At 48.9% G+C, this 27622-nt stretch overlaps 1 long non-coding RNA gene across 1 annotated transcript; it reads left to right on the forward strand.

The window, feature by feature from the left end:
• The first annotated feature begins 11052 nt into the window (after positions 1-11052).
• LOC118168558 lies at positions 11053-27324 on the forward strand. Its single transcript, XR_004751645.1, has 4 exons — positions 11053-11258; positions 19267-19403; positions 25061-25214; positions 27212-27324. It is a non-coding gene; the product is annotated as an uncharacterized LOC118168558 (long non-coding RNA).
• Positions 27325-27622: the final 298 nt, after the last annotated feature.

The raw sequence follows: 27622 nt of genomic DNA on the forward strand, positions 1-27622 counted from the left end.
AATAAAGCCTTGCAGATGGTCTTAATGCTTAAACAGACTCATCTCATCCTGGTAAATAAACGCCTGCTCTCCTGTAAGAGCAGCTGTGCGCCACACCTGAGCTGTGGCCAGCGCTCTCCTAGGCAGCTGTTGTTTGTTGTATCGGGCTGCTGTGAGCAGAAATGTCACCCTCCTCCCGGCTTCTTCCAAAATGTGGGGTTTCGGTGCTCCCTCCCCTCCCCAGGGATAGAACGCTTTCTCTCTGAGTCCCAGACAAAGCATTAAAAATTCATGGCTCATGGCATTCTGTTGTAAAGCTGATAGTTATAATGACATTTATTCTGAAGCACAACAGCTCTGGGCTTCTAGGAGGAGAAAAGTTGGGAAAGAATAAGTGGCTGGTGAAACGTCACTTTGACACACGCAGGGAAAAAGTAAGATGTTTATAACAAACATCCAGAGAAAGCTTTAAGTTGTTTTTGGTTGATTAGCCTGTGGAAAAATACCGTTTTGCCTCGGTTTCACTTATATCCTTACATAGACGCTTGTGAGCAGAGGTCTGTGCTCCGTGGAAGCTGTGCGTTTCTCCATGGGGCACGGATTCTGATGTCCATGACTGTTACTGTGGTCTCAGGCTCAGTGAAGCCCATCCAATGTGTGGCTAGCAGAGGAGCTCTGGGAAGTGTGCTGTTCTGCTCCTCCTGGCTGGGTTGTTGTGCCTGGTAGAGGCGCAAGCACCACGCGACCCCTGGCACTTGCTGCCACCATGCAGTGTCCGTCAGCACATCAGGTGTTCCTTGCTCAAAGAGTTCCCCTCCCAGAACCAGGGTGGTTCTTGGACAGTACCTTCTGCTGGCTTTGTTTGCTGTTCTGTTAATGGACTTTTGTCAGGCCGTTCCTCACTTCAGTGAAGCATTTGGGGCCGAGGAGGCTTGGAGCAGATGCATGCAGGTGAGTGCAGGATGGAAAGTGCCTGGCGGGGAGGGATTATCTGGGGTGCCTCCAACCCCCCTGCTCACACAACAGGTACCTCTAAGTGAGGATGACCAAAGTTGTGCTGTAGGAGTCTCCTGTATTTGGATTTAGGTAGGCACGCATCTGTACCTTCAGACTTTATTCCTGTCTTTTGTATTGATTTTGTGCCAATTCTCCTTACATGAGAAACACTGAATGCCACCAGCTGTTGGACCTCCTGTCCTGCTGCACCTGGGGGCAGGAGAAGCCCAGCCCTGCAGGGCCAGAAGCATGGGGAGCCCTGCGTGGGTGCAGGAGGGGGCACGGCCCCAGCCACAGGCACCGAGTGGGTGCCCCTGGATCCTCCCTGCCACCAGCATCCTGCGGTCAGCGCTGTCCTGTGTCCCCTGGACATGCTGCGGCCAAAGCAATGCTCTACTTGTGATGTGTTCGATGGGCTGTGGTGGCAGGCGCGTGGCCGACTTTTTCTTTACCACTCTCACAAGCAGCAGGTTAAGCATGGAGAGCTGAAACTCTTGATGGGTTTGTCACCTGTAGCATGGTGATAAACCACGGAGACGTCAAGAGTGACTGCTTCCCGAGGTTGGATGGTGGTGCTCTTGTGAATGCTGCCCCCACCCCATCTCTACGGGACATCAGTGTGTACCAGCTGCTCAAACTTACGGTGTCTCTAGATTTGGTCAACTGCTAATAAAAACCAAATAAATCTATATATAATTTTGCACCCAAAGTGCAAATGGACACTTTAATTTTCTGGATAGATGTAATCTCAAGATATAATGCAACCACTTATCCTATTGTAAATGAGAATGTTGCAGAAACATTCTCAACATTTTTATATGACCTGATAGTGGTCTTGGATGATGTGAATGCATGTTCTCATCTGATGAGATGCCGCAAAGTGTTGCAAAGCAATCTTGAGCAGCTTTTCTTAATTTCTCAGTCTTGCGCATTCTGGCAGAATTTGATTCTTAATTTGGAATTGCAGATGGGAATGTCCTGTCCTTCCCTCCTGGGGCTTACTTAACCAGCTCTGGCAACTGCTCAGGAAAATCTCAGCATTGCTTTCCATTCATTGTGTTTTAATGGCCACACAATTACAATTGTGCAACAATTGTTCATTTTTCGGTTTTTATTTTAATTCATGCATGTTGAAACAGAGCACCAAAAGTAAATGAGGATGATTTCTGCACTTGCAGATATGTGGCTGTAGGGAGAAGGCACTTGCAGACATCACGCTTGGCTCCTGTAGTATCTACAAAGGATGAGGTTCATAATTAACACGAACATACTCCGGCATGCTAAGGCCAATTACTTAATTAGGAAACTAAGATGTGTGCGCACTACCTGGGAGGCACAGACCTTGCAGGGGTCCTTGCAGTGCCCAGATCTGGGGCTGGCTGCATGGCAGGGGCACAGGGGTGCCCTGAGCAGCTGCGGGGCTCGTGTCCTGTCCAGCCTGTGGTAACTGTGCCTGCACATGTAACTTCTTGTTGCTGGAAATCCAGCCCTTTCTGCTGGCATGTGTTTATTGAGCTTTTTGTATTGCTTGTCTTCAATCACTGCTAGAAGCTGTAGCCTGAAAAATAGGCTGTTATTATCGAGTCACCATCCAGGTGGTTTGGGGGGGCTCTTTCTTTCCATTTTTGTGACTTTGGAGAGTTCCTACATGCTTTTTTTCTCCATTTGCCCACACGTGAAATGGATATAATACTTACCTGTCTAACGATGTTGTGAAGCTTCTATTTATATAAAGAGATGGTTTTAATACCTCAGGATCGAGGTACAATTCAATCCTAAATGCAGTGTTGTATTTCCACCTTCAAGCAGTTTGGCAGCCCTGCTGTTCCTTCAAGCTTACTGCTACAGTAGAGATGAGCGGGCGTGCAGCAATGAGCAGTGGTCTGTGCCCTGTCCTTGTCCCACCTCTGAAGATAAGCCTTGGAGCTCTATCTGTTTTCACTTCTATCCTCACTCCTATCAGAAGATAGCCAGGACTAACCCCCTTAAAATTAGTCACATTAAAAATGGCAAAGAGTGGACATGAACCAAGAATACACGAGTAACAGAAATTCAAATTATTTTTTAGTTTCTATAGAGACGTTTGGACTGGGAAAGTAAGCAGCCATGGCATAAAACATGCAGGTCAGGGGCAAACGATGTTGTTATTACTAAAAGCACATTCTGTATTTTGCTTTTTTTAGAAGGGCTAAAGATGAAAACATAATGAAGATTTTATTTTTGTAAATGGGCTAAAGAAAAAAGGTGTTATGCTTTTTATAGCAGAAAAAGAAAACTAAAAGCAATGGTATTAAAACTCTTGATCCTGAGCCATTATCCATTCATGTCAACAGAAAATCCTTAATTCCTTAAACATCAACCTCACTGATCACGGGGCTCAGGAATATACAGCCACCCCTATTTATACTTTTGATTCTTCACTAGAAGCAATGGTGGAAAAGCATTTCTTTATTAAAAACAAACAACAAAATAATCTACAGTGGTTTCTAAGCAACAAAGTACAGGGAAAAAAGCAAGTTTTTTCTATTTCATTTTATGCTCATTTTTAATGATATTAAACAAGCTGGTTTCTCCCAGCGCTGAGGACGCAGTGCACAAATCAGTGTTAATTCCTCCTTGCAATCTGCAGCTCCTCAGAGTGTTTGATTAAAAAGATACCAACTTCTCTGGACCTTCAAAGCATTAGAGAAAAGTGCTGGAATATGGCTAATTTAGCCTCGTGCATTCAACAATAGATGAAGAAAACATTCAGCAAGTCCTGGGAATACAGCTCTGGGTTATTTACAGACTCATCATGAATGAAGCAGGGGAAGCCACTAATGAACAGTGTGCTTAAACTGAGTGGAACCATACAAAGAGGCAGCAGCCACTGCCTTTGAGGTAAAAGCCTATAGGTCACGGCTGTTTAAAGATTAAGCGCCTTCAGCATCTTGTTATTGCTCAGTGTTTACTTGAGAACAGGGAAATCCTCCTGTAAGTGCCAGGATTGGTGCATAATCTTGACATTGCTGCATAGACAAAACAGAAGACTTCCAGGCTATTGAAATGAGGGGTTAGATTCCAGGAGCTGGGTAAGATCTGGCTGCTGCAATATCCCATTTCAGGAGTGGTTGGTAGTGGGGCTGAAGGAGGAGGATAATAGTGCACCTGTGGTCCTTCCCCTGTGCAGTCTTGGCCATTCCTGGCCAAGCACATGCATTTCACTATTTTTTTTCAATGTAATAAGTTAAACCTGTGAATTGTCAAGTTATCTTTTCCATACTGTTAATGACTTCAAACACAGCGATCTTGCCCAAAATGCCCAAATCAGGAGCGAGTATGTACCAAGAGATGACATGCGCTGCTGTTCTCCATGAATTCCTGCTGCGCCCAGGGGCACAGCACAGCCCTCTGCTGCTGCCTGGGGTCCCGCTCGCGTGCTGCGTGTCTTGCTCCTTGGGGGCTCCATGGTGCTCCTTGGGGGCTTCAACCAGTGCCTGGTCCTGCGGGTGCTCAGGCAGGGGTGGATCTTGCTGCTCCTTGCTCTGCTTACAGGATGAGGGGCTGCGGTGCACCCCCTGCTCATGGTGCCTTGCACGTGCCCTCCCACAGATGAGCATTAGTTTTTACTGTGATAACATAAAATAGAAAACTGTTGGTGACGGATTTTCTTGAGGGTAGTGATGTGATCACATTCATCACGCAGGCAACGGTCTCCTTTCCTGCCCCCTTCCTTGTTTTTAGGGTGCCTGACTGCACTGAGCAGAGCTGACTAAAGAGCCTTTCTTAGACCTGCAGAAGAGATTTATGTGGGGTGGTTTCCTGCTAAAATATTTTGCTACTTTAAGAGTTTGTTTATACAAAAGTGAGGAAAATGCCTCCTTTCCATTTGCAAGGGCAGGTTTGTCTCTGACAGGGGCCTGGAGCTTGGGGCTGCACATCACCATGGGCTGGAGAGAGCTCTGGAGGGCCTTGGCCCAGCTGCTGGCTGAAGCAGAGCCAGCTGTGTCTTTCTTGTCCCTGTATATTACCCCTCTCATTGTGACTATTTTTTATTATTATTTTTTACCCTGGGACTTTGCTATGCTGGTGTCTCTTGCCCTACCCATGCAATCCTCTCACCTTGGTCCTGCAAGGTGATCTTCATTGGCTCCATGGCTATAAAATGTGCCTTATCTCCGTGTCTCCTACAAGGTATTAACTCACCTGCCCCTCTTAGGCGATGACTCTGCCATCTATTAACGAGATTAATTTCCCTTCAAAGCAATCCAGATATCCCCCAGCTCTGGCTGTGCAGTGCTCTGCTCTGGCAGAGTTCCCAGCTCCCCGCTGCGTGTATTTTAGGGACGGTCCACGTGTTACACGGACGGGCACTCACTTCCTTTGCACTCCCAACCATGTCTGTGCCCCAGCCCCAGCAGCAAACACACTTGCTCATCCTGGCTTTTGCTCTCTCGCAGTGGGAATGGTACCCGTACACTGCTCGTCTTTTCCTGCAGGAAATTTCCAAGGCGTGCGTGGCTTCCACGCTTAACAAATAAATCCACTAAGACTTCTCACTTCCAGAAATGGCAGCTGGCTGCCTGGGACACTTATTTATAGTAACAGAGTTAAATCGGAACAAAATGGGTTTTGTTTTTATTTGTAACACTGTGAACAGCGTGATAGCAATACCAACCAGCAAGCATTAGCTTGTAGAAGGATCCAGAAGTGTGTGGTGTGCCTGGTGTCCCTGGAGTGAGCCCAGGCCACGGGACCTGGCTGTGCCCCGGGGAATGCTGCAGCCCTCAGCAGGTGCAACGAACACCTGGAGGCTCCTCAAGGTGCTCTGGACCCCAAAGCTTTGAGTTTCTTATGTGCTGGTGGAGATATTCTTTAACCCTTCATCAAAACTGAAGTTAGCTATAGATTTATCTTTTCCCCTGTGATATTTAGTGAAAAATCTTTGATTGGAACATGGAGGTTGCTGATGTACTTGTTTGTCCAGATATTCCCTTTTGCTTCTTGTCCTTGGGAGGATTTCGGCAGCTCTGAGCAGCTCCTGAGCACTGGAGCAGGGCTGCCTGCAGCTCTGGGCACGGAGAGCATCCTCGGCTCTCCCAGCCAGCGAGCTGCCCTCCTGTGAGTGCCACCCTGCCTTCTGCTGCCCCTCCGGGAGGTGGCCCCGGTGGCACCGCTGGGCCAGGTGGGCATGGCCGGGGGGACCCTGGGTGGCCCTGCCCCGCTGGGGCTGCCTAGAGAGCCCGACCTGCAGGGCTGCGGGCTGCCGCGCTGCTTGTGTGATTGCTGCTGGCCCGGCACGTTGTTTGTGGCTGCCAGAAGCAAGCTGCCGCGTCTGAGCAATCTCTGTGTGTAGCTGCTTGGGAAGTGACATTTAGATGAATGCGACATTGTGATTTTTTGCTTTTAGGGCTTAAAAGTGCTGTTAGCTTCCCTCTAAATGCCTGTTGTTCAATTCAAACGTCTGGCTTGGCTGCTGCGAGTGTTTTCCGCTTTAAAATATATTGCTAAAAAGTTGCAACGAGAAATTAAAAACATATTAAGAGCATCGCAAGCCATCCATCCAGCCCCTCGGTGGACTGTGGGAGCTCCCCATCTGTCCCTTTCCTTACGCTTGCAAGGGTAAGCATGTGAGACCTGCAAAACTTTGGCTTTATGAAAAGAGAAAAAAAAAAGTGACCCTCAAGGACTCCATAATTCATGCTCTGGATATAAGTAAACACTACTCATTATTTTAGTTCTGTTGGCGGCAAAGTTTGTGAAATGGTAATGTTTCCCTCAGAATGGCGTTTGGATTAACAGCATGAGGGCTTTAATGCCAGCTTCCCCGAGACGCTCGGCTGCGGCTGCCTTTCCACAATGCTGTTTGCCTTTTAAACACAACATACATTTTTCTGGTGGCGAGGGTCCTCTCCAGGAGAGGCTGGGGACATGGGCTGACTCCCTTTTCTGCTTCGGAAGAGGGAATCCTGGTGTTGTTGGCCTGCCTCGAGGAGAGGGGTGCGGGTGCCGGGGCGGGCAGGGTGCCGGGCGGCCTGGGGCTGGGTGGCTGCGGCCTGGCCTGGGGCAGCCTCACCTCTGCAGGCAGCAGGGCTGGGGCTGGCACAGGCCAGGCTGGAGGAGCTCCAAGGTGCTGACATTGTTGGTAAATGAAGCTGAACTTCTGCAGGGATGCCGTGGTACGGGGCCGCCTGCCACAGACACTGCCCACGTCGTCCTCGAGGCTGCACGCCGTGTGTGAAGCTGCAGCTCCTCTCCCTCAGCTGCTGCTGAATGGGGCCCTGTGCATTCCCTCGTGCTTCTGTGTCGTTCCCTCCGCAGTAACGTGTGCCATCAGGACACTCAGTGTTACAGCCGTCGGGCCAAGCATCAAAACCCACTGCTGGAAGACCCCCCTCACCAGCACGTCAGCTGCTGAGAGCGATACCGTGCATTGCTGATGTGCTCTTGAACTCCAGCTTACCTCTCCCCGTGCGATGTACCTGCAGGTTGCTTTTATATGTGGGCAGTATTTGGCTGGGCGAGGGGAACTGCAGTACTCAACGCAGCGTAGCTGTTCTGGGTTTTTAGCTGTAGGTGATCTTTAGCAGCCATAATGGGGTGAGAAGTGCAAGGTGCTTCCCCAAGGTCTCTGCTAGTCCCTGATCACTGTATGGCAGCATTTTTTTTTCTAAATTGGTCCTTAGCTAGAAGTGTTCATAGGGAAAGCGTTCCCATTCCCCTCCCTATGGGGAAATTAATTACTAAATAGTCCCGTTCTTCTGTTGTTCGGGTGTTTTGTGGGGTGACAACTTATTGCCTCTTAAAACAGTGGCCACGGTGTCCTGTGCTGTGCCTCCTGAGGACACCCTGCTCCACAAAGACCGTGTCTCCTCGCTGCTCCAGCTTGCATCGAGGCAGGGAAAAATCTCAGAGAGCCACAGAAATTACTTCTGGTTTTCTCTTCAGCTTCGCTCCAAGCAGATGCAGCAGGGCAGCGCTCCTGCTCACAGCAGAACTGCAGCTTCACTCCACGCAGAGACTGCCAGACTTCTGCCAGCCGACAGATTTCTGACAGCAGTCCTTCTGGCAGGACCTCACGGGGCTGCGGCTCAAGGTGAGGGGCAGTGGGCGAAGTGGTAAAGAATTAAATATATTACAAAGTGTGCTATGTTAACGTTGTGCTCTCTTCTGTGGAGCTGGAAGAAAAGAACTAAATTAGTTGTGTAGTTTGCTGGTGTTGAGTAGAGCACCAAGCACCTCTAGCACAGGGAATTGTACAGACATTTCGCAGTGACTCACAGAAGCAGAAAAGACCAATGCAAGATTCAGCATCTGAAATTCCCAACACCAGGCGTCTGACCCTGCCCTTAGCAATGGGTAAAAGGCTGGAGGATGATTATTTAGCATATTCTAATAGATGCACGATTAAGCTGGGGAAGATGTTTGACATGCCAAGTAAAAGATAAGGAGGGGTGCAAATGGCGCATTCAGGACACGAGAGAAATGCGAGCGTTTCCCTCGGGGCTGGCATGGGACGAGCAGCCTGTTTGAAGATAATATGGAAATGAGAGGAGAACTGCTATCAAGCACCTGCAAGTCAAGCAAAGCTTCTACTTATGCTTGAGACAGTGGAAAACTTTTAAAATTTGATTCTGCCAAGCTATAACTACTCCATGAGTTAATAATCTTCTGGGGCATACTTCTGGGAATTGAGTGGTTTCACGTTTCAGAAGTTTGTTTCAGAAGTTAACCTCAAAATTCTGAGTTGAATTATTTATAAACATACGAAAGGTTGTTAAGCATTCACTAATGACTGTTTTTTTTGCAATCCAGTGAATGAGCTGATATGTAATCTTTGTTTTTTACTATGGTTAAACCACACACAAAATGTCAAAAGGTCACAAGGTGAACATTGACTAAATTTTTTTTCCTCCAAGTCTGAAATATATCTTTATTCCCAGGAATCCAGGCAGATGTTTAAAAGTGGTAGGAGGGATGCTACTTAATTACCATGAGATCTGCATTTCATCGTGTTAATGAAATAAAAGTTACTTCGTTACCGCTGCTCTAATTCTGTTGTCCTCTGCAAATTTGATCAGTAGCGATTTTGTTTTCTTCAAAGCCCGTGATTAAACTGCTCAGCAGCCTAGAGCCGACTGTCGATTTGTGCTGAGATGAGGTTGCTCAGTGGGCTTTCCATTCTGAGACCAAGCACTGAGATTGCTTTTAATTGTTTAAAGACCATTGTATTGATTTTGTATTTTTCTGCTTTGAGAAAGCAGTTGAGAAGCTGTATGGTACCAACTCAAATTTTAGGTATATTATGCCAGTGCTGATTCATCTGTCAACTTAATTGAAAATTACACGTTTTGGAAATCATAAGATTATTTTTTTATTTTAATTACCACAAACTAGAGTTAACTGTCATTCAATATATAATTATTTAGCTACATTTCTAGCCTTTCCATTACTTGAACCAATTTTACTTAGATCAACAAGAAATAACATTTCCTAGACAACTTTTTAAAATAGAGATGGATGGCCAGTTTTCCATCTTTCCGCTTTCTCTGGTATTGCAATTTTTTGGTACTCCCTAACAGCCTGGAAGTCCTTTGTTTGCACAAGTGCTGTCTACCAGCTTCTCGGTAACTGCAGGAAGGGATAAGCAGACTACGTGGGCACATGCATCTCTGTTCAAGGTACTAAAGAGAAATGTTTAATGATGCTATTTTTCACCTTACTGACAGTCATACTGTTTGTCTGCTTATTGATAAATATAGTTTTCATAATCCTTGGCATACTTCTTAAAACACATGCTATCACCTCTAACCCTGCCAGCAGAGGTTTTTTTGGGTACTGTCTCCTCTGGGTTCATATGTGTGCTCCAGCTTTGTGAGTATTTTTACGTTTCCATTCTCTTTGGGCACCAGAAGTTCTTTTAATTACCACTCCAATACTGTCAAAGTTCACTCTTTAACCCGTTGGACGTGTGCTGGGCCCATCCAGCTCTGTGTGCACACCACCGAGCTGTCCTCATCCTGCCTGTTTGACAGCTGTAATCGAGCCATGAGTTCTGTGGGCTAAGCCTCAGCCCATGGTGACGTGACATCGCCACAGCACGTTTTGGTGTTACTGTGGAGCAAGGAGTGCTCTCTGTAGCTGAAGGTGTCTTCTGTCACAGCTCATGGCTTTGTGGTGATGCGGGGCTTTATCCCGCCCATTTTCCAGGAAAGCAGCCAAATCAAATGCATAGACCCAAATTTAAAAAGTCTTTCTATGCAAATTTAGATGCTGTATAAAGTAAAGAGAAGAGGAACTAGCAGGCAATTCTCAGTAACACACAGCAAAATTCCCTTTCACATATGACCAAAAAAAAGCTCAAAACAACCCCTCATTTGTACCAAGCACCTGCACCCTCCAGTGAAAGCGCTCCTAGGGCCTTCCCTTGCTGGAGGCACATCTCCCTCGTGCATCCCTGCTGACCACAGCGGGGCCTCTGCGGGGGCTGCAGTCAGTGCCCGTCTGCCCAGGAGGGGCTGGCTCCCGAGCTCCAGCTGGGGAGCAGGGCTGGATTTCTTGCATGCCGTTAGCACTCCCCGTGCATGCAGTGCTGTGGGGCTGGAGCGCTCCTGTGCATCCAGGCTCAGGAGTGATTTCTGACAATTTATCTGACTCTTTTCCCCCCTTCAGCATTGTCTTGCCCTCTTTTCCCTGGCTCTGTGGATACTCTGGCAGGTCTCACAGTTGCACCATTTCACTTAACATCAGACAATTCAGAGACTGGAAAATAATATTTGCCACCTAAAATTAGGTGTGAGTTTGGAAATGCTTCCTTAGCGATTTCTGTAAGTGCCTCTATAGAAAATATAGGCTGAAACTGCAGAACAGCCTGAGAAGCTTAACTCTCCTGTGGCTTCAGCAGGAGCCATTCCTCTTAATTTCTGACTTTAATGGGAGCAAACCTGGGTGTACTCAGAGAGGAGGAGACGGAGACCCTGGTGCAGCTCTTCTCATCCAACTGATCAAAGGAAGAGTAGTGGGTGGGGAGGAGGCTGATTTCTGAGCTCCCCTTTCAAGTTTAATTTTTTGCTGTGTCTCACTTTTTCTGTCAGCCATCTGCATTTGCTAAGGAAGGAATAATGTTCTTGCTTTGTAGTCAGGTGTGCCTGGCATCCCTGGCTCCCAGAGCACTTGCAGCCAGGGAGCACGGAACAGGAAAGTGACAGTTGTGAAGAAGCGCTGGTGGTGGTCATGTTATGGTGATTTGTAGGGTTGGTGACAGCGAGGGGCCTCTGCGGCCCATGGAAGCCATGGAGCTTCAGGTGTGTGCTGTCCCCTGGTAGCCACCCAGGTGCACGGGGCACGAGGATGTGGGCTGTGGGTCCTGCCCCAGTGCGTGCAGCACCAGAGACGTGCTTGTTGCTGACTTGCTTCTGCAACACGTGCTAGCCTAAGGCTGACTGTATCTTAAATATGAGTAATTGCTCTCCAGAGCTTATAAAAAAACAAATTCCTCATCTTCAGTTGCTGTTCAGTCTTGGTAATCTCTAATGCTGCTATAGAAAGCAAAGAGGGGAACAAACGGATGGAGCCAGTCTCAGTGCTCAGCTGGCTGTGCTGGAAGCGCAGAGGAGGCTCAGCAGTCTCCCAGTCCCAGGGCACAAAACACTCCTGACAATTTTTCAGGTACAGTGTTTAGATGTGTGGTGTTTTATTCCCCCCCCCCTCCCCCCTTTTTTTTTTGGCATGCCGCTCTGTATCTTGGTGTCAGAGAGGGTGCAGCATTGTATTGACTTCCCGGGTTATTCTGAGAAGGACCAGGTCCTGGTAGGCATGTTTCAACAGGAGAAGGGATCCCGACTAGGCGGGACTGCTCCCACATTGCCTTTGCAGTTGTCTTTCTGCTGAGAATACATCAGATATTTACCAGTAACATAACTCAAAGATGTTGCAGTGGCTCATTTCTTGATTTTGGAACATGAAATACTCGGTGTGTGCCATAGGAAGCAAAGGTTGTCAAACTGGGTGGTTTGGAAAAAAAAAAAAAGTGGTGAAACTGAAAAATAACTTTCTAACCCTGTGAATTCAGAATGCTTCTCAATCAGAACACTATTTTAATGCATTATCAATCTCTTTTTAGTGGTCAGATTCTTTTAAAATATTAGAAATTGTAGTTTGCAATTTAAACTTCTTTGAATGCAGCTCCAGAAGCCATAGCCATGCAGGGCAGGGTTTTACGTGCAGCTTTGTGCCCATGAGATTTGCAGTCCCCTGTGTATCTGAAGGCCTGAACTTTACATCAAAGCAGTGTTAGACTGGGATAAGAATAGTAGTTTGAAAATTAAATGAATTAAGGTTGAAATTAATCAGCCAAAAGTATTCTTTTTAAAGCTCCCTATAAGAGGAAACAAATGTTTGTAATTGCAGCTATGTTAGAGCTTATCCAAGTAATTTTTGAATGCTGTCTGGTAAGGAAATAGTTCACGTTAGTAGTGATGATCATGGAACCGCACAGCATAACTGGGCTTCAGTGTGCTCTTTTCCAGTGGAAAACCTGTAGAATTCACCATCCTAGGCACCAAGAGTGCTTATTGGAAAAGTTTACTCACAAGTAGCTTCTTACCAGTATCTCCAGAATGGTACAAAATGATGTCAGTGTAAATCACATCAGGTGATGCACACAGCAGAGGAAACTGAAGTTGCTGGATTTATTTATTTATTTTTCAGGGAAAGCCTAGTCTGTTGTTAGTTAGGCAAATTAATTAAAAAATAAGAAAGAACAAAATCCCATCTCATTTGACTTTTTGCTCAGAACTCAAAGTTTCAGAGGAAAGCTGGCAGCAGGTCAGTGCTGTCACAGATAAGTGACGTGTCTCCTGGTGGGATCCCCCCCAGATGTGCTTCCTCATGTTCCCGTCCCTCCATTGCCCCCTTGACATGGAAGACAAAACGTGCCCACAGACACTTCTAGGGCCCCGGGGCAAAGTGGTGGCGGTGCAGTCCCAGCGCTGTTCCTGTGAGTTGGAAGCTGCCCGTGGTCCTCCTTGCCCCAGCGCTGCAGGGTGTGCAGCCACGAAGGCCAAGCTGAGCAGCGCCGTGCCGGTGCCAGGACCCCTGCCTGGGCAGTGCCACCAGCCCGGCCCCGCCACGCAGACAGGACACGGGGGCACAGCTCAGCCTCGCCACGGCAGAGTGGGTTAAGCAGTGCTTTATTGGCTCAGGCTGCCAAGGGTTGAGGGGGGAACCGTGAACAGTTCCTGTTTGACACCACCGGTAACTTATTAAGTTGTGGAAATGTGCCTGTGCAGCTGAGCCTCGCTGGCTGATATTTGTCTAATCCGCACAAACAAATGAACAAACAAACTGCATAAGACACCGACCCCTGGTAGAAGGCAGATGAGGATTTTGCAGCTCCTGTGGCCAGCCTGCCCTAGCACACCACAGGCCTGTGCACTATCCCTGCTACACGACCAAGATTACCTTTGTTTTCACCCAATTTTCACCCAACCTTCATGGGGCAGCACCCTCCTGCTCCCACTGCCAGAAGATGGGTTGGAGGGGGCTCTGCACACCCCCCGTGCACCAGGGACCAGTGCTCGGTGACAGAGGTTGCCACAGAGCAGGGTGAGCAGAAACCAGCTGGTGGCCAGTGGGAATTATTGCACCTTTCCCGTGGACACACCGCAGCTCTTTGCCTGTGTCTCTGCAAATGAGAACAGATGAGGTGCGTGAGGAAGAGCTGCTTTGCTCAGCAGACGGCGGAGCTGGGGGGTTAGCTCTCCTATGAGAATTTTGCAAGGCGTGTATTGTCCTCAGTGCGTCCTGCTAGCAGGTTACCTTTCCTCTTTTTCCACTGAAGTACTGCAGCTGAAAAATAGGAGCTGCTCCTTCCTGTTCTCAGGAGTCAAGTTTGATTTGAGCAACCTGGTGGGAGGGGGCCCTGCCCAAGGCAGGGGCTGCGATTAGGTGCTCCTTAAGGTCCCTTCCACCCCAAACCATCCTGTGGTTCTATGACATAACGAGCTCCCAGTCCAATTAAATATTTTTTAAATGTTTTTGATTTTAAAAAGTTTTTTTTTTTTGGTGATACTCAGCCCTACTGTGATAATTGCTGGGATTTTACACTTCGCAGGTGGCACAGAGCATGGGAAGTGGCACAGAGGTGCAGAGCAGCGACGCCAGCACTGCGGTGCCTTCCTCCAGGCCGAGAGGTGCCGTGGCCAGCGCCAGGAGCGGGACGGGGGCCTTTGGGGTGCTCAGGCCCTTGGGGGGGCGGGCACTTCTTTTAGCTCGTGTCATTTTCTCCACCATGCTGGTGACTTAATGTGAGACTTCTCAACTGCCCATCAGCAACACAGGGCACAGGAGTGCAGAAGCTGGCTGTGGCGGTGAAGGCTAATAAATCAAGCAAAGCAGCTGTCTCTGTAAGTGCTCATTGTTGCTTGCTCCTGGAGGTGATCTCCCATAAGAAATATGTCTTTACAGTGTTGTTTGTGGTCAGGAAGCATTTTATATGCTAATTATTTGGTTAAAATAACAGCAGCTCTATATACACTTAGGCTAAAGTGCTTTGGTTGAAACCTGTGGGAACAAATGCAAACGACCGGAGAGGACATTTATTATTAGAATGGAGTGTGCAGAGGCAGCAATTTTACTCACTAAAAAATAGAAAGTAAGATTTCAATAAAGATTTTTTTAATAAAAACAACTATGAGAGAACATTTTGATCTACAGGGGAAACAGAACTGCAAGCACTACCTCCACGAAAGCTAATCCAGGAAGAAGTGCCCACTTAATTCCAGTGATTAGGCTGAGTTATGGTGGTAATGCTCGTTTCCTTTCCATTAACGGGAGTTCTGCGAGGCTGAAAAAAACCTTCTGCTTAGCACTGGTTTTTAAAATACTTCCAAAATGACAATAAATTTAGGGGCATTGATGAACTCTCAGTGATGGACTGAGCTATTTCAGTGCCTGTTTCAGAGCACTGTTGCTACAAGCTCCTTCTCTGAAGGCTGCTGACAAGCTCTGGAGGACTTCAGAGGACTCGAAGCCCCTGCAGGTACAGGCCCCTCATGACTGCAGTACTAATTCTGAGAAACTCGGTCACTGTCTCTTTGAAATTGCTGTAAGACATGACAGTTGTCAAGTGACACGAGGGGGAGTCACTCGGGCTGCCTTGCTGGCAGCGTGGGCCATTAACAGAAGTGCTTGGGCGAATTGCTGCTAAACCCATAAATCCCACTGATGCTCAGGAGTGGAGAGCAGAGCCATGGGCTTAGGGGAAGGAACAAGGAAAAAACAGCACCAAGCTGAAGATTTTGGTTCAGGTTTGGGAATTTCAAAACTGATTTAAACACAACACGATCTAGGATTTTTATTATTATTATTTTATTTCTAATTTGTTTATTCACTGCTTATTGCATAATGAGGTTTTAAAGTCTAACTTGCAGTGTTTTATTCTGAATTACACTGAGGGCTCCATGGCTCTGCTGGCATCTTACTCTACTTTGCTATGTAAAGGTATTTTTGCTTACTGAGATACACATACTTAAGTAATTTTGTTCTCTTTCTCTCCATGAAAATCATTAGAAATGGGGAATTCTTTGGTTTGGAGTTTTGAAATGAAAGGGTACGTCTGATAATTTTTAGAAGCTTAAGGGTTGCTTCCTTTTCATTGCAATTCTTTTTCTGAGGGTTAGCACATGGGAATTAAACTGCCCAGCTGAGGCACGGTTGTGACCTGCAGGCAGTGCCCTGAGCAGAGCAGCGGGTGACGAGCTCTTCCCGCCACCACCACGGGCACGCGGCCTCCCCTCACCGGGGATTTGTCCTGCTGGGGTACTCTGCTGGAACAGCCCTTGGGTTTTATTTCACCTGGCTCACCCACAGACAAAAACACACCGGGTGAGTGTCAGTGACAGAAAGAACGTGCCGGAGAGAGCATGCTGGCAGCTTCTTCAATTGCTGGAGCAACCCAAAGCCTGCATCCTGACAATCTCCAGCTGCACGTCCCAGACCTGCTGCGCCATGGAGGTGCTGGATGGAGCCAGCTCGGCAGCACAGCTCAGGCAGCCCTGTTCCTGGGGCTCTGCAGGGCTGATGCTGAAGCCCTCCTACCGGGCCCTGCAGCCACCTGACAGGGAGGGCAGCAGCACACAGCCCTGTCCGGGTGCTGCTCTAGAAAAGCCTAGAGCTCGCGGGTGGCATGATGTCTGTGAGAGGGCAAGGCCGGATGCTGGTGGGCAGCTGAGCCTGCTGGCCAGTTACTGCAGCACGTAAAGGTGACGGGATATCAGCTTTCCACGCTGAAGGGTGTCTAGCCTGTCCAAAATGCTTGGATCTGGGCATTTTATGATAGTGCAGCTGCGGTGTCACCACTCGCAGGACAAAGGGGGGACAGCAGGAGGGGGGCCGGGAGTGCTCCTGCTGCCAGCACCTGGTCTCAGGGGCGGCAAGGGAACAGGGCAGGGCTGGGACTGCAGGGAAAGGACAACGAAAGGTGCTGGGAGACAAGGGGATCCTGGCAGGAGGACAGCGTGTGAGTCCTGCAGCGGCTGGGCTGGGCACGCACCCACAGCTGCGCCGGGCTGCAGGGCTCGGCTGCAGGTCCTGAGAAGGGCAGCTCGGATGAGCTCTGTTTATGGGCTTGAGTAGGATTAAACCAGCCTGTAGTTTAATTGGTTTTGATTCAAAAAGATACTGCAAAGAGCCATAATTCTGCTGGGTGCAAAATTGAGAAATACTTCTCATTTACATTGCTGGCAAGAAATGTATCTTAAAAAATGTTTCTTCTGTAGTGTACTGTAATCTTCTTTCAGAGTACAGGGCAGATAGATGGAGGAGGATCGCTACACTTTCAACTGAAATTAGGAGTATCTCAAGTTAAAAGAAAGGCATATCAGGATGTAAACATAACATTTCTATGAGACAAAAAGATTTCTAAGCAAATTTCCTCATTTAAAATATATCTCCTCCCCCTGTAAGACTGTGCATAAATCGTGTGTCATTTCAGTCTCCAGAATGGTTTATTTGAAATTTCCATTTTTAAAAATGATCAAACAACCAAACCTCAAGCCCTGAATTACAAAACAGGAAGAAGAGACGTAACAACTTTTGATATTTGTTTTCTTTTGCTTATGTGTTTGATCACACGCATCCCCTTCACTTTCCTCCAGCTCGTGCCTTCCGCTTTCTTGTCTTACCACACAGCACGTGTCTTTAAAATACACCTATGAATATGAAAGGCTCATCAGTAGTTGGATTGGCATGAAATGTTAACGAATCTGTGTCACCAGGATGATACCACATGCGTCAAGCAGGCAAGCTGCTGGTAAGGTGATCTGAAGGTGATGTGAAATGTGAGCAGCTGTTGAGGGAAGGGACGTCCCCACAGTCCTGTGCCCCCTTTGCTGGGACGTCCGTCTCCCTCTGCGCTCACAGGGGCTCCTTGGCAGGAGTGCACCCAGGGGGATCCGGCTCCTGGTGAGAGGGGGGCCCGAGCCCCCCATCAGCTGTGCCCTGAGCCAGCAGTTCCCTGACTGTCTGAACACATTTTTTCAAAGCGTCTCAGATGTTTTGAGCATGTCATTCTCTTTGCCTCTCTTGGTATTGACCTCGGTGATACAGCATCTCAGTGCCTCCGAGGCGGGGGATGAGTTGTGGTTGTATTTCTTTGCTTCAGATTAATGCAGCACTCGCCCCGTTGCTCTTGACCATACCTGCTTTTTCTAATGTTTCAAGATCCTCTATGAAATCTGCAGCAACCCGAGGGAGAAGGTCATGATGCCTAGCTTGCAATGCCCTGCTCTGGGCATTGGGAATTCAGTGGCCAGGCTGCAAATATGAGAACTCAAATAGATGGGTAGCAGTGGTAGCCGCTTGTGTCTCAGGGCCCCTCTCTATCTCGTCTGGCAGCCCGCTGCTTTCAGTATTCCTGTGAGATGTACTGTGAGCACTGGTGTTCGGTGCAACGTCTCAGTGCTTCCATTGACCATCTCCAGACAGCAACATGTATCAGCTTCTGAGCTGTGCCTGGTATCTTTTTGTGTTTATTGCACTATTTTCCTTTCCTCTGAAGCATTAAAGACTGGCATCAGCTGGACCCAGTGTATGAGGCTGTGTTAGTGCTTCTGGTACTGGCAGGAGCATTCAGCCTTGTCGGGAAGGTGGTTTCACACACGTCCTGCTGGCTTCAGTTGTCTCCTGAGCGTAGGAGATGCCTAGGGACACTCTGCCTTCCTCCATCACATTTACCCGCATGCCCCATCACGGTGTTTTCTTCCAGGCTCCGTGGGGAACGTGCAAGGAGCTTTGAGGGTTCAGCTAGGAGGATTCAGCTCCTCTGGGAGGTGCTGCATTTGTGCAGCAGGAGATGCTGTGTCTAACTTTTGACTCAGTATCTGCTGCCTGTAATTAAGCACGGTTGGATATGATGACCAGGGAGTTCTTTCTGTCAATCCATTTTCTATAAGACTTCTTCCAAAGCATCTGAAGGTGTAAAACAAACAGGGAGGAATCAATCATGTTTTCTCCTGAGACATCCATCCACAGTGCAGACAAGGATTTTCCCCCGCTGTGCAGTCTGGCTGGCAGTGGTCCCTGCAGCGGGGTCCCTGGGGACGGGAGGCAGGCCACCAGATCGTGGCCCCTCCGTTTCTCATAGCAAAGTGATACAACTGTGCACGCACTTCAGTGAGCCTTTCCCACTGAGGTGACGTCTTCCCCTGGCAAAGCACCAGCCAGCAGGGAACACAGAGCTTAATCCTGCTCTTACAGTGACTTATTGCATGACCTTTTGAGCAAGGACTTAACTTACCTGAATCTCCATTTACCTAAGGAGATAATACTGCATCAGATTAAGTGGCTCATTGCCTTGAAAATCACTTTTCCCCCTGACAACAGTTTCCCTGATGATTTTCCCAAATGACAGCCAGGACACCCCTGTGCCCTTGGGGTGGCAGCCTGCCCAGCCCGCCAGCCTGGTGCTGCTGCACGGGGCCAGTGCCAGTGTGGGGCTGGGGACGTCTGCTCTGCCTGCACCGGGTGCACCTGCCCTGCTTCCCAGACAACTCGTGTTCGTGGCTTCCAAGGCCCTAAGTCCTTTAGAGAGGTCATTTGTTAAAAAAAAAAAGACAGAGTTAAAAAGTTGGGAAAATGAAGGTTAAAAAAAAAAAAAACACACACCAAAAAAGAAACAAACAACAACAAAAAGGAAGGAAGGAAAGGAAGGAAAGAGAAAGGAGGGAAGGGAGGGAGGGAGGGAGGGAGGTTATAACTCCTGAATGATAAACTCCTGAGGTTGAAATTGTTGTTGTTTTGTATCCTATGCAGAGACTGTAAAGCAAAACCACACTTGGCTGGGAATCAAGTCCTGAAGACTTTACCCAGTTCTTAACCAGTCCTTGTGCAAGAGAAGAGCATCTTGGGTGCAGATATTACAGAAGTCTGCAAAGCAGAAGAACACCAAGGTAACACGCAGAGACTTTTCTAAAGTCTTAACTTCAACATAAAATCCTTCAGCGTACTGAGCAAGAAGTTATGAAAGCAGAAGTTAAATGGATTAAGAGCAATGAAAGGGAGTAACTGCGTGCAAGAAATCATTGCTGTACAGAAATGTTTGCACTGAGACTCTGCAGGGCCTCTCCAGCATTTGACTCAATCATTTTGAAGGATGTTACTGTTGATTAAAATGAATAGAAAATGTACCAAAGCTCTGGTAGCTAATGGAGCAGGAGCCAAGCAGAGCAATATGGATCGTGCGGCAGGCTGGAACCATTCACAAAATTGCATTTGTGTGTCAGCAACACAGAAACAAATATAGCAAGGGAATAAGCAGGGGCAGGACAGGTATACTCTGTGTGCAGGATGGGTGGCTGTAGCTTGGGCTGGGTCAGGAGAAAAGCTGCGGGTTTGGTGCTATGGGAAATACGGCCTTTGCTTGGACACCATCAGCAGTGGAGCAGATCTTGCCCTCCTTCTGCTCCTTTGTGTGTGGGACTGCTGGGGCCAACCCCCCAGGGCTGTCATGTTCACGTGCTTAAATGGGAAGAAGGTGCAGTGCCTGGGGGTCAGAAGAACGTGCCTCAGGTGAACACATCAAGGAACTTGGTCTTGTTATTGAGAAGGCTGAGATGGCTGGGATGTATCCCACTGGGACCCTTGCAGGAATACTTTCTTGTCTGTAAGAGACAGGAATATTTTATTGTCTTCATTCTGCCAGGGAGGAACCAGTGATTTGGTGGGAAAGCCAACAAATACAGTCTTCAGAGAAGACCTGCTTTGGCAGCAGTCGTGGCTGACCTTGGATTTCCCCGCCAAGGGAACAGCTGGGTGCTTCCTGTCTGGATGCCTTCGGATGCAGAATGAGTGCAGCATCCCTCCAGGACCTGTGCTGCAGCAGGGTGATGGTCTCAGTAAGGTGTAAGCAGGGGAACACTGTCACCTGGCTGTACCTGCCTGGAGTAAAGGAGCTACAGCTGCCCCTTACCTCAGTCTATGAATTTATGACCTAATTGCTGCTTCTTCTGATCCAGCGTAAGAATTGACCTCAGAGAGACAATCCATCGGCTCTCCCATGCTGGAAGAGCAGTGATGTGAGTGCATCTGTACATCACAGAATCACAGAATCATCTGGGTTGGAAGAGACCTCCAAGATCACCGAGTCCAACCTCTGACCTAACGCTAGCAGTCCTCCACTAAACCATATCAACCTCCCCGAGCACTGTGTGCTTACCCCCACCTGTACCCCTCAAACTCACGCATGGCTTCAGGATAAGGCAAGCCAGGCTGCCGAGCTCTGCTGGGAGGTGGTGAACGCAGTCAGGAGAAACTGTGGCCTGTTCCCCTGTGGAAATGGTGAGGGGTGGGCCATGGCAGTGAGAGCTTGAAACACCTCCAGTGGGAGAGGTGGGGAGCCCATGGGCCTGGTGGACAGGAATGGGGGTGAGCCCCAGGGCCATCGCTGCAGGGGGCAGCGGGTGCCGTGCTCAGGTCCTGGCCCCCGCAGAGGCTCTCACTGCCCCCTGCCCAGCACTGCTGGTCCTGGGGTGGTTACAGAACAGGCACGGGGGGCAAAATGGGCTTCTTGGCATGGCTTGATGGGTCACGGGGTAACTGGGGGATAAACGGGGGTCCCAGCACCCAGTCACTAACTGCACCACCGACCGGCCGCAGTCCCACGGTAATGTGCGTGAATAAACCACACGTCCTGGTCCTCGGGGGGCTGGTCTGCCACCGCTCAGCTTGTTCCCTTGCTGTATTTGTTTTGTAACATGCATTTTTTCCCCTTGGATTATGGCTAATTTGAAGGCATAAATATTCACATGGATAGAAAGAGGTTTATAATAGTTCCAAAATGTCAGACTCATTCAAGCCAGAAACCAAATGAAATACTTGATACAAAGCCACGGACACGGAAATGTTACGTTTGGTGCTGCAGCACAAATGGCAGCACGAGACTGATCTTCCCACTGCACACCAGAAACCAAGCGTAATTTGTAGCTAATATCAGGTGGGGGTTCATAAAATCAGTGAGATCTGAAACCCTTTTGCAATTTTTCCCCTTATAAAGGGGAATTCAGCGGCCATCAGCGGCCATTTACAGCAGCAGTGGTTCAGGTAGCAGTTCACAGCAGCTCCTGCACTGCTCCAGCACCTGCCAGGGAAGAGCTTCCCTCTCTCCTCGCCCAGCTGGAATGCCTCCAAATTAATGTGTTAATTTGTTACCCTCAGCCCATTATCACAGAGGTGCTAATGTCAGGGATAGGGACACTTCCCCCGTGGCTCCCCGAGGTTTTTAGTTTCTGCGTGCCCAGCTGCAGCGGGCTGGGTGACACTTCCAGCTAGGCACGGGAAGGCAGCCACACGGTGTGCTCACCCCCAGCCCCGCCGCAGGCTGGGTGTGCAGACTGCCCGTGTGTCTGCCGCGGGTGTTGGTGTGCCAGCACAGAGCCCCAGCCTGCTGCTTCCTGCCCCACAGGGAAGGAGTTGCCAGGAAAGCCCTTACTGACTTTGTGATTCCCAGCTTCGGCAGACACTGGTACAGGCAGGGCGGTGCAAGCTCACAGGTAGCGGGTACGGGTGATCCAAGCACCGCCAGCCACAAAGAGGCTTTCATCTGGGGTCTGCTGGATTTCAGGGCCTCCAGCAACAGGGGGTGCGGGAGCAGAGCTGCAGCATCTCTTCAAGAACCAAGCTCCATGTCCCTTCAAGACCATCCAGCGCTGCGTAAGCCTGGATGAAGGCAGCAGGGCAGCATCAGCACTGCTGGCTGCTGCCTCCCGCGCGGCATCTCGCCACCCAAGCACCCCTCCGTGGGCAGTCAGAGGGGGCAATACAGATCAGCACATCGGCCTGGGAGCAGATGGCAGCTGCACTGACACTGGCAAAAGTTCCCTGGTGTGCCTGCTTGCAGGCTGGTCCCTGCAGAACGGTGCTCTGAGAGTGCTGGAGGGTGTCCAAAGCTCTGCAGAACGGGGACCACCTCCTCGGTACCGCTTGCAACGCAGCGCACGTCAGGGCACTTGTCTTGCTTTCAGCACAGCTTAGTCTCTGTCATTCAGCTGCTTGTCTGAGGTGTCTGGTTTTCTTTCTCAATTAAGCACCCTGTTTAATGATAGGTGCTGCTCCTCGTCACACCAGTTCTGACTGTAATAAGACGTGGCTGCTAATCTTGACGGCTTTATGCAGGTCAGTTTATCCTTGTATTCCTGAAAGCACTGCCGTGGTGGTGGTGAGCTCTGGTGCTCCTCGAGGTCTGCTGTTAGTGTGTGTCCTCTGGGCAGCGGCCACGAGGACGCTATGAATGACGGCCCCATGGGTGAGCTGGGGTGATTTAACCACAGAGTCGATGTCCTCAGATCAGCCAGGGAGGTTTATGAACACACTGCCTGGGTGCCTCTATGAATTTCCAGCTGCTCCTTCGCTTTTCACTTGTACTGAAAAGAAGGACGGGGGGGGTCAGACAGTCCCTGCAATTTGCATGAGCCAGCAGGATTTAAGAGACACCGCTGGACAAGGGCATCTTCAGGCTGATTTCTGATTCTAGGTGGCGTGTTGGAAGTAACACTTTTTGGATTTTCGCCTTGTTTTTGCTTTTCATTACAAAGCTGACAAGCTAGATATCAGAGGATGAGGAACATGACAAGCTCAAGGAAGGGGAGATGCACTGCTTTCTATCCCGCAGGAGGAGAAAATAAATGTATCCTGTGACCTCTCCACACCATCCAGTTTCCCATTCATCACCTGGAGTGTGGCTTTTCTCGAGCATTTGTTTGCAAGCAGCTTCTCCGCAGTAGCATTACTATTCAGAAGAGCAACCACCTTGGCTGGAGTTCTTTAAAAGAAGAAAAATTTCCACACGATTGCAGTGAGGAGTTGCCAAAATTACTTCTTGGTACGAGACACAGTGCTCAGAGGAGCAGCTGTAGCTGGTTTGCGTTTTCTTTACACGAGTTAAGGATAAGGCTGGTTGTGCTTTGCCAGGAGTGCCACAGCTTCTCCTGGCTGATGTTGGCGGTGATGGGCTTCTCAGTTCCGCCCCGGATGTTTTATGGGGGGCAAGTGAGCAGAGCCTCTAAGTCACGACACAAAAGTCTGTTTTGCAAACCCGTTATTCTCTTTCCTGATCAAATTGTGGGGTGTTTATGGTGTTCTCTGTAAGACTTTGTTTGTTTTAGCAACCAAGCTTACACATCACCAGGACCTACATCTCGAGTTTTCCTCCATGGGGGATGAACGGTGCAGAATAACTCATAACTTCAGTGGAAATAACCCTGCTGTAAAGCTGTGGGAAACCGTACAGAATGGAAAGAATACATATAGGGCTGGCTGCAAGGCAGACTGAAATAAATGGTGAGGCTTGTGCAGCTGAAGGAATAGGAACAGGAGGAGCGGTGCCCCATGGCAGGGCTGATAGCTGCAGCCTGGAAAAAGCATCTGGAAAAAAAAAAATCTGCAAAATTTGGGTGCTAAGAGCCTGTTTGGAGAACAGTGATTCTGTGCTATAGTGGAGATGATTTGGTACAGGATTTGTACTGATGTGCTGAACTAGACAGACTTTGAAAGACTAGGGCTATTATTTGTAATTTTTGGAATGAAAATGTATGTACGTGCTGCATACAAAAACAATCTGCATCGATACAGGAGTCACTGACCAAATGCTCGCTGAGTCAAGGATGCTGAACCATCCCTCATATCCGGTGAATTCAGCATTCATCTTCAGGCCCAGATCTCTGCAGTGAGACCAAAAAGTGAAACAGTTTATCTTTGCTGAGAATAAGATTATTGGAAGGGAAGGGAAGGGCCTTTGGTAACTGGCCTAGTTACAATTAATGTTGTATTAATGGGGAACTGCAAGACCATAGTTATAGGAAGAAGGGCTGCGGGGGAGGCTGACGGGCTGGCGATGTCCTTTTGAAGACTCGCAGTGACTTGTACCGAGAGGTTTTCCATACTCCTCTGTCCCTGGACTCTGACGCACTTTGTGAATCTGGGCTGCAGGGGTCACCATGCACAAATGGGTATTTTGGTTCGCCAGTTTAAGAGGCTTGATGGTGGAATAGGGCTTTGCAGGTGTCCTACATGAAGCGTGGTTAGGAGAGAGAATATTTGGTGCATAAATGCACCTCAGTGATACCACGGAGGTAACCATTTTCTATGAATACCACATCAATAGTTGTAATTTGCTGCTGCAGCTGTGATGATATAAGGCTGTGCAAGACGCAAGGCTTGTAGGGACAGGTAATATCTTTTATTAGTCCCAGACCTGTTACATAGACATGAAAAAAGTTTGTATAAGCAAAAGCTTTTCTGAGTTTTCCAGTTATGTCACTTGGCCCAGTAACACACCCTGCCCTCCCTGCAAGCTTTTCTCTCTGCCGTGAAGGCAGCGAGAAGCACCCAGAGCTGTGCCGCGGCGCACGAGGGCTCACGGCCACGGCACCGAGCGCTGCTCCTGCCCGCGGGCTCACCGGGCTGTGGGCATGGCACAGTGCTGCCCAGGCACCGCTGCGGGTCACCAGCCCCTCCTGAACCCACCGCTGGGCTGGGCTGGGTGAAAAGCTGCACCCGCCTCTTCCCAGAGCCCCCCGGGGTCTCAGCGCAGGAGCAAAGCCTTTCCTTGCAGAGAGCAAAGGCAGGAGCTGCACCCGTGGCGGCGTTCAGCTGCCAGGCCTTCGCACCTCGGGACGGCCGCTGCGATAGCAGCACGCGAGGAACGAGATGCGCTGGAGGTGAATCGTGCTGCAGATGGATGCTGAGCGTCGTTTGGGGACAAAGAGGTACTTACACCTTATTTTGGAATAATGCATGTATTTTTGGAGCGGGGCTGAGCATAGCAGGTAGTTACACTCGACCCCAAAACACTTAAAACATTTAAAAAAATAAAAATGTTCTTCATTTAAAAACCCAAACAAAAAAGGCTTAAAAACAAAACAAAACAAAACAAAAGAAACAATCAAAAAAACTTAAACTAGAATCATACAAGTTTTTGAGGCAATAAAATAAAATTTAAAAATCCATATAAATTATAAAAAAATCTGAAGAAAGAAAGAAAAAAAAAGGATAATGATAATCGATGGGGGAACCTTTTAATGCAACGACTGTGCCAGCAGGTTTACATTTGGGTATACTCAAGCCAATTATTTATTTTCTTTTGCCAAGAATACAGAGCTACATGGTGGTGACACGGCTCCACCAGTAAACGACCCGTGCTTTCACAAGCGCCTGGGGCCCTGCCTGCTCCGTGCCCTGCATTTCTGTGCCCAGGTTTCCAGCCCTGGACGCCTCCAGCTCCCGCAGGGTTTTGCTGACCTGGGGACAGCTCAGCTGCACAGCCAGTGCCAAACACCTCTCCTGTCCTGGGACATTTTATGGCCACAGAGCTGCAACCTTTGGTCTGTGGGTGTGTGCCCCCCAGCTTGGCAAGCCCGTGGACAGTGCCAGCACTGCTGAAGTGCAGTTGGTTTGAGGTTGTTCATGTTTTGTCTTTTGCCTAGAAGGAGGAACGCGGGCACTGGATCCTGCTGCCTTTTAGAGAAAGGCAAATGTTTATGATATCAAGCAGCTCAGAACTGACTAAACTCAAATTCGGGACTAAACCCACGGAACGCAGCCCTGAGCCCTGCCAGCTGTCAGGTTTGTGCAGCATGCTGCTAAGCCTCGTGCAGCGAGCACTGGGATCCTTGTTGTTAACAGTTTCTGCTGACAGCAAACTGCAGCAGCTTCTGGGTAGGAATTTAACAACTTAAAAACAAAATGAGCAGCAACAAAAATCTTGCCAGATAATTGTGTGGTTTGCCTTCAGACAGGTCCAAGTGAGGCCGTGTCGCACCTGTATCTCCCCAGAGCAGGCTGTCCTGAGTCCAAAGAGCGGGCTTTGGATCACCGGCCACACCTCATGCATCCAAACTAGGGCTGGGCAGGGATGGTTTAAAGGCGCTAGGAACCACCTCTGCCCCGCTGGGAGGGAGAGAAGAGGCCAGCTCCTGCAGAGGGTTTAATGCTGGCTTGAAGGCACGGATGGGAGCCAGAGGGAATCAAAATTTTCTACTCAGACCTGCAAGGTGGGTCTGAACATATATGCATCCCGCATACACATCCTATATGCATGCCCCACATACACATCCTGTACACGTATCCTACACACCCATCCCAGTGCAGCCGTTCGGGGCTGCAGGCAGCAATGACCACCCCGTCCCGTGCCCTGCCAGCCCGCCCCAGCGGAGGGCAGGTGCAGGCGCAGGGGGGCTGCCAGCAGCCCCTGCACCACGCAGCACCACAGGGGCGGGCGGACCTCAGGGGCGCTTGCAGTTTGGGTTTTGGGGCATGTGTTTTGGGGTGCTGCTTCCTCCCTGGGGATGGGTGGCCTGAAGGTCCTGGCAGTGTGGCGGCCTCACCTGCAATGAGGTTCCGTGTCCCAGAGTTGTCTGGCAGTTGGAGGAAACCAGGTATCTCTTTTTACTTTTATTTTTTTTTCTTTCCCTACTTCACAGTAGACCTCCAGAGAGTGCAGAGGGGCTAAAACCAGTTGAAGCATGTCTAAGTTATGATGTAGCTTCAAAATTCAAGTTTTCAGACTCAAAAGATTATTTCTAATCTTCCAGAGGGTTCATTTTATGTAATTTTATTCTTCATGCATTATTTTATGAAGTGGCAGTCATACCATTGACTTGTCATAATACGGCATTATTGCTGAAACATTCTCTTATGTCACTTTAAAAAAATCAGCAACTGTGTCTGATCAGTGCTGATTAAAACACATAATCTCATTTTCCAGATGCAGATGTCTCGGCTGGATGGAGCAGCAATGGGAGGGACAGGACTCTTGTTGATTTGTTCAAAGTTGCCTCTGCAGTGGACAGTCTTAGGAAGCCACGGCCAGGTGATGAACGGTCGGTTTTCTGCAGCTAGCATAAAGCCAGCGCATATTCCTCCATGTGTGCCCTGGGTAATTTTCCAAAAATTAAAGTTTGTGCTATTTCTGATATGGATTGTAGCAGATTTGCTGGGTGACCTGATGCTGCCCATAGCCAGTACCAACGGCCAAGAAATCCGTCGTGAGCTCAGTTCCCTCCTGTGACATGGCATTGCCCTTCCTCTCCAAAACACGGTGAGTTTGCAATTGTGAACTGCAGGGAACTCTGCGCTTAAAGCCGGGATGTTGCAGGGGAGGAACCACGCTGTCTGC

Source organism: Oxyura jamaicensis, chromosome 5 (genome assembly GCF_011077185.1).
Source record: "Oxyura jamaicensis isolate SHBP4307 breed ruddy duck chromosome 5, BPBGC_Ojam_1.0, whole genome shotgun sequence".
Taxonomy (NCBI): domain Eukaryota; kingdom Metazoa; phylum Chordata; class Aves; order Anseriformes; family Anatidae; genus Oxyura; species Oxyura jamaicensis.